Source organism: Motacilla alba, chromosome 9 (genome assembly GCF_015832195.1).
Source record: "Motacilla alba alba isolate MOTALB_02 chromosome 9, Motacilla_alba_V1.0_pri, whole genome shotgun sequence".
Taxonomy (NCBI): domain Eukaryota; kingdom Metazoa; phylum Chordata; class Aves; order Passeriformes; family Motacillidae; genus Motacilla; species Motacilla alba.
In genome coordinates, this window is record NC_052024.1 from 14336257 (window position 1) to 14343806 (window position 7550).

A 7550-nucleotide genomic window follows, 5' to 3' on the forward strand; every position below is an offset into this window, starting at 1 on the left:
GCTTTTCAGCTTCAGGATGTTCCCTAAATGACATACCTGCACAGCACAGAGATGGGCAGTGTTCCTGACCAGTGCCTCATCTGGAGAGCACCTCATCCTCGTTTTAGCCAGCCAGACCATCCTGCTGGGGCTGTTGCTCCTCGTATAAAAGCCCTTTAAGCACTCCTTTTCTGTGTGTTTTGTGCTATTAGGATGCAAATCACCTGTGCCTCCCTTCAAACCTTAGAACCAAATCCATCTCCCACTGCAGCCCTTGCAATGTCACTGATGGCCCCCGGCACTGGAGGCTTTCTAAGTCTCACTACTTAGGACCAGCTAAATATCAGCTCTGTGGCTCTCACAGTATTCTGTGTCATTTAAAATATAAAACAATAAAATAAAAAGGAGAGAGCTATCCTCAGTGTAAGCAGTTAACTCCTTCAGCTCTGGAAAGTATTTTAATATTAAGGCAACTCATTCTAATAAGCCCAGAAATGCAAAAATGTGTAAGGCTGAAGGCAAGATGTGGGAGGGTACAGAGGTAAGGAAATTAGCATGGAGCCCCTTCTGAATTCTTTTGCAACCTATTCCAAGCAAGATTGATCCCCTTCCTTCCCAAGAAAGGCCCAGCCCTTCTTTTCAAGTCCCCAGACCAACACACATGGCAGTATTTGAAATCTGCATCCCAGTCCCCTAACCTGGGAACAGCAGCTCTTGCTCCTGATTCCCGCATGTGAATTAGCAGGGTGCTTTCTGCAGGGAGTGCCTGAGGGGAATGAGCTTGGAGATGCACTAACAGCACTCTCATCCCACAGGGTGAGCCACCAGAGATTGGGCATTCCCTGGAAGGCTCCCACCACATCACAGTGAGCACTGAGCAGCCCAGGGGGGAACCTTGAGACCTTGGCTGGCCCCGTTTGCAGGGAGGGTGGTGCAGGTCTGTGCTCTCAGCTCCCTGCAGACACATCTCAGGGAGCAGCCACAGTCTCAGCTAGGATGGATCTGGTGACCACCACTGTGATCTGCCCCACTCCAGTGACAGCCTGCACACCCCACAGTTTAATTACCAGCAGGTATATTGTTCTCCAGAGACCAAAGGCAGCGGCTCAGCTGCCAATGGCAGGACTGCTCTGGTTTGCAGCAGAATTGAGTTCTCCATGTGCACATCCTTTGAGCATATGTCCCAGTTCCTGTGTCTTTGTCCACATTCCTGCAGAAATCTAACAGGCACTGAATACCAACATCTAAAACAGCAGAAGGTCCATTGCTGCTCAAAAATTTTTGCTCTTCTTTCCCCTCATACATTGACTGATCATTTGATCCCACTTTTGCTTTGTAAAAAGGAGAATAAGGACAATGTTAAAGAAATGAGATGTGACGAGTGACCTTCCCTATAAACTCCATGGGCAGAAAACGAGGTTGAGCAGTAAATTAGAAAGTACCTGTCAGAGCTGCCCTTCCAGATCACTTGGAACCACAAGGGAGGAATTGCAGCTATCACCACGGCAACTCTGCAGACTCTATTTTATATTGACCTTAAGGTACTACTGAGTGGATAGTGCTAGAAGGGAAAATGGGTATGGATGGAGTGGAACCATATGTACTGTCACTGATTACCCTTCCTGAAGAGACTCTGAGATTCAATGGGGGAAAAAAATCCTGCTTTTTTAGTGGCAGTGACCCCTAAGGACAGGAGCGGATCCTCCAAGTAGTTCTCATTCTCACTAGAATGACAGAGGAGTTTGGTGTAGCCGGGCAAGTAAAACCTTCTACAAGACATCCATCACCAGTCAGTTTTAGTTGTCAAATTACAATAGGCGCCTCACTTTTCCATGTACAGCAACTATTTCCATAAAAGGATTAGAAAATATGAACTGAAGTTGCAATACTGCTTGACTTTTGAAAGGGTTTTTTTTAATTTTCTTGCTCGGCACAAAGATCTTTTAACTTGCAAGTTGAAGCAATTTATCTTCATGATGCCACCTGCTGACCACAGGGAAAAGGTCACTGCTGTTACCAATGACAGCATCCCAGCAGAACATCCTCTCTTAGCATTTCTCCTCCTCCCTTCCCTCTTTCAAGAGAAGGTCAAGCATCACCTCTCCTCCAGGGAGGAGTGACTTCTAACATTTCCTCTTTGCATTAGAAGCAGTTAATGGAAATGGCAATAAATCACCGTTCATCTTCTCATAAAGACAGTTACAGCGAGCAAAAACCATTTGCTTCTCTGGGCTCCCAACAAGGAGCCATAAGATAAGGGGGAAAAATCATCTTCTTACACTAACCTCAATTTTCAATCCACAGCACGACTAAAACTCCTAGTCCAATCCTCTTTCCCTCCTGTCCTGGAGGAGACGCTGGTGGAATCTTTTGTGTGGCATTGTTAGCTATGTCGCAGCTGTGTGTCACTGCTCTGGACAAAGCCACTGCACTCCATGCTCTCACAGACCCAAACAGGGCTATAAAGAACTTATGATCTCAGTGTAAAGGACGAGGTGGGAGTAGGAAAACCCATTTCAAATGGTTGACTGAAATCCCAGTGTGAGGCCACACCTGAGCTGGACACAGTCATACCAACCCACAGCCGTGTCACTGGCCAGCCACAGGACACACTGCCACCCCCCAGACTGCAAAGCTCATCAGCTTTTCTGGGCTTAAACCTACAACAAGGTATGGGGGGCAGTATGGAACAGTCCCTGCCTCTGCAAGGGGGTGCAGAATGGGATTATCCTGTTAGTCTACACAAAGATTGTACAAGAACACAGGGCAAGAAGATGGGAAGTGATAAAGAGGAGATACATTCAGTCCCTGCTTCCTTTTTCAGACAGATTTTGAACTCAACAGAAAATACAGAAGACAAATTCAGGTGCCTGGTGAAATGAAGGAGATGTGCGAACATTTTAAAGTCTCTGACAAAGAGCAGTAATGGTAGTGCAGTACAGGTGCCAGCTGTGGAGCTCTGTTAATGAATTTCCTTTTCTCTCAGATGTTAATGGATGCCACAGACTGGCAGTACAACATATTTGAAACCCCATATGAGTGTTCATTGCATTTCTTTAAGCAAAGCTGGTGGTACTTGTATTTTATCACCTCATTTTTTTATTATAAGTAATTTCATTTACAAGATATGTGGCATGAAACAAGATGCACATGGACTCAGGTGAAGGCATATTTAAATAGGTTATGTTTAAATAGCATCTAAGTAGGTGACAGGTTGTGCTTAACATGTTTAAATAGGCTATTTACTTTTTTCAAGTTTGGCACTTAATCAAATGGTTTGCTTGGCAAGTACAGAATGAGCGTCCCCAAGGCAATAGGAGTCAGACAGAAAGTATAAAGATTGCCTTTTCTGGTGCTTCTGTGGTGCGAAAATTGCACACAGATTTTTCACACACATTGGCCATTCAAGCAAATCAGGAACCTCATCTGTCCTCACATGCTTGCTTGCTTGGTTTCTTTATTTATTTATTTTTATGTGGCAAACCATTTGGAAAGCCAGCTTCCAGTTGAGCACACCCATCCCTTGGCCCTGGAGCCATCCTGCAGCTGTGGTGCTGCCTGCTCACAGCCCAGGCACCACACAGCCTAACAGAGGGAACCTGGCCTTCAGCTTTGTCACCACCCTGCTGCACTGGGGAAGGCACAGCAAACATTAATATTGCTCCTGCATTCCCAATTTACATATAGCTCTGATGCAGACCATCTTCAGTCAGGAAGAGAAGACTCAAATATTGAAAAGCATCAAGGCTATTAGGATCTGTGTATCCCACATCAAACAAGATCCCCAAAATTTCAGCTCATGAGGAATTGCATCATCATACATTGGTGCACCCTACCCCTTCTTTGCCAGAAGTGTTCACAGACTTATCAGTTACCTTTGTATTTATCTGCCAGCACACTAGAAAAACATGGGATTTTAGAAAATTAGTTTCTAAGCAACACCAGCAAGTGAACAGTGAACTAGCTTTAAACAGATGGCACATTTGTAGGGTGAATATGAGAAGTGATCACTGACCAGCAAAAAAACCCTCTCATATTTCTTTCCTTTTCCTGACCATTCCCAGAATTCTTTGAGACTGGACTGGCATATGAAGAGTAAATCAGGGTGGGGGAAGACTAATACAGGTCTGCCTTTCAAAAATATTGGAGTTAAAAGTTATTGGACATTTGTTCCTGCTGAAGTCTCCTGAACTCTTTATTAGATATTTTACCACCTCCACCTGTCTAAGGTCAGATGACCTGATGAAGTTACAACTCCTCATTCTGTTCTTTTCTAATATTTTTCTGTCCTTAAATACAGAAGAAGGGTGCTGTAGGAAAACTTAAAATAAAAAAAATCTTAATGATTTTCAGTATGTACCAGGAAAATATAAAGAACTGGTTCACTGATACAGCAGAAGTTGATAATTCCTCTGTTTCCTCTTTCCTTCTACAATCTTTGTCATACTCAAAAAAGGCTGTTATCCCTGACATCCCATGTTCAATGGCACAGCTGTGACCTGCAGACTGAGGAAGAGGCAGGAAGGATATTTTGACTTACTAACCAAATAGGAAATTTTGCTGTGAACAGCCTAATTTGTTTCCCTTTGTGTCTATAAGACACCAATGAATAATCTGCTGTGTTCAATTCCATCAAGCTTTGAGGGTTGATGTAGGTTTCCTCTTGTTTTCCTTGAGTTGCTTTGAGGGCTTATACTAAAATAATGAGGCATTTAAAAATTTTTCAACCTACCTGAACTCATCCATTTCAGACACTTACCTAACTGTGTCCCTTTGATCCCCTCACACTGGGAGGGGAAGTGAATTTGAAAGACAATAGAACTTTTAAAAAAAGAGATTATTTTCTGAGGCCAACTCACTTTATGTCCTACTTTGTGGAGAAACAGCCTCTAAAACAGCAGATAAAAGCCTGAGCTTCCTGTCTTGCTCAGGGAATTCTGGTTTTATGGTTGAATTATAAATAGTTTTTCTTATTTTAAAACATGTGAAAGACATCAAAGAGACACAGCCAGTCCTACTCTCTGTGGCAGACATCAAATTAGTAAACTGAATGGACTACAACATGAGCTCCACAGCATCTTGGTCACTCGGGGCACTGGGAGGAAACCAAACCCTGTTTCAACACTGCCAAGTGGCCCTGGATGAGCCCTTCCCCTTCCTGTTTCCCCTTGGTTTAATCCACATTACTGTAATTCTCAGTTTCAGCAATACAATAAATTTACAGAAAAGATTGGCATTGACTTCTGATAATGCCTTCAGATATCTTCAGAAACACCTTTTGTAAGCATCCCTCTCACAGAGCCTGGCTTTGTGGTTTTGCTTTGGGGAAGCTGATCCTTGTTCTTGCTTCCAGGCTTTGATCCCATCATCATTCCTCCTCTGCAGGCTTTGCCTGTCCTTCTACTTGCCCAGAAAGGGCTTAGAAAAAGAGACAGCACCTCACCTGAAGCTGCAGTTCTGAGACAGAGGCTGAGTGAGAGCTGCTGAGGACACCCTGCCCTTCCCCCTGCTCAGGACCCCATGCAGGAGGGGTGGAGGTGCCATCATCCTGCCCTTGCTCCCATCACAGCCCCCCTGAAGTGGTGCCACCTTTCCCCTGGGCATGGAGGCAGAGGCTGCTGTGCCACAGGGCAGGAGCAGGGCATTGCTTTGCTTTGCTGCTCAGAGCACCTCAGGAGTGCACTTTGTAGAGCTGCCCTTGGAAGGTGAATCAGGCAGAGCTGCTGCTTGCCAGCACCTCTTGTGAGGCACCTCCTTTAGTCTGAATTGTTAGACAGTTTAAGAGCTATTGGACATGGGGCCAGGTTTTGGCAGGGCTGCTGCTGCTCAGGCCATAATCTCTCTGCCTCTCATTTGTTCTCATTTGCTCCAGCCAGCAGCTCTCATGACAACTCTGTGGCAGCACATCCTTCAAAGGCCAGCAGCCAGATAAACAAACTGGACTACCAGGTATTTCAGCAGCAAGTCTCAGCCAAGGAAGGAAAGACCTTGAGTCCTTATTACAGGGCAAGAGAAGGTAAAGCTTCCTACCTCCCTGCAAAGTTTTGACTCTTGAAGGTAGTTGCTGCCTCAGAGAGGAGTCAGGGTATTTGGGATTGCCTCGACAGGAAGGAGTGGAGTGGGGTGAGCAACAGTAAGCAGTAGGAAAATTATGACATTGTAGGAAAACAGGAAAGTTAAGTACATAGTTAAAGTTAAGTATGGAGTTTAGTAGCAGGGAAAATTCCCTTTTCCAGCCCAGCTGTTAGATCAGCATGAGGCAAGGAGAGAAGCAGCTGCACCACTGGAGAGTTAGGTGAACAATATCTGCATTCCAAGGTGCTGGGGAGCAAACACACCTCGGGATTTATTCTTGCTGTAAGTTCTGCAATTCAAGTGTGAGGCTTCCCCAGTGAAAGCTGCCAGTGTGATCTGCTGTGATTTCAATTCCAGAATCCCCTCCAGGCAGGTGTGATCAGTGACCGAGGCAAGGCTTTGTTTGCACTCAGTGCCTGCTGCTGCAGGACTCCTCCCTTCCCTGGGCACCTCAATAACACAGGGCACAAATGAGAAGATGTGTTATGGTTTTGCAATGTAATGCATGCCTGATTACCAAGCAAGTTTGGCCTTGGTGTTAAGGCAACCAAAGCACTATAAATTCCTTGGTGAAGGATAAGTCCTTTTTACTGCAAAGCATGGGTGTTCAAATATATTTGTCCCAGTTTAATTAGTTTTCAAAAGTGGCTTAAAATGTACTTTAAGCCTCCAAACTGCTGGGGAAGCCAAATATTTTATCTCTGGGCAATGTGACAACAAATAACCTTACTGCCTATTCTTCCCCACAATTCCCCCCTTCCCAGGGCCAAGCACACTGTGTATTTATGTTACTGATTGAAACAGCAGTTTAGTCCAATGCTTGGTTTTACAGGATCTACCTGAGAGCCCTCAGTGCTGTTCAGCTCCATCTCCCAGCCAGGACATGACTGCCACCAGCAGTGACAGCTGCACCTCCCTCCCAGGAGAGATGAGACCTTTGGGATGGCAGTGCAGATTTAGGCACATGTCCAGACAAGTCCATCACTGCCTCCAGACCACAGGGCAGCTCTGTGTGATCCCCATGACCCAGCAGGGGAAAATAATCATAAAGGACAAGCAGAGGAGGGCTGCTGCCCTCAGGAACACCCTTCCTGCAGGGAGAGCACAGCTCATAGGGATCTCCTGATGCTGACAGGGAGAGCTGCAGAGCTGCACACTTGCACTCCCAGGCTGGTCTCAGCAGTGGGATTTTGATGGTGGGGGAATACCTCTGATCAAGCCCATTATTCTCCCCATTTCATTATCTAATGCTCCCTGGCTGTGCAGCAGCTGTATAAAGACTTTGGGGCTGATTTAATTTGCCAGAGATTTCATCTGGCTAGCTGCAAACACAGGGCTGTGATTTCTGTGACATGGCACAGCAGCAGCTGCTCAGCCCCAGCTCTGAGACAGCTGTAGCCCAAAAGAAATATGAGGTGCTCACTTACATCAGTTGCAGTTTTGCTTTGGAAAGAAAATAAATTCAACTAATAAAACAGGACAAATCCCTCTGACAC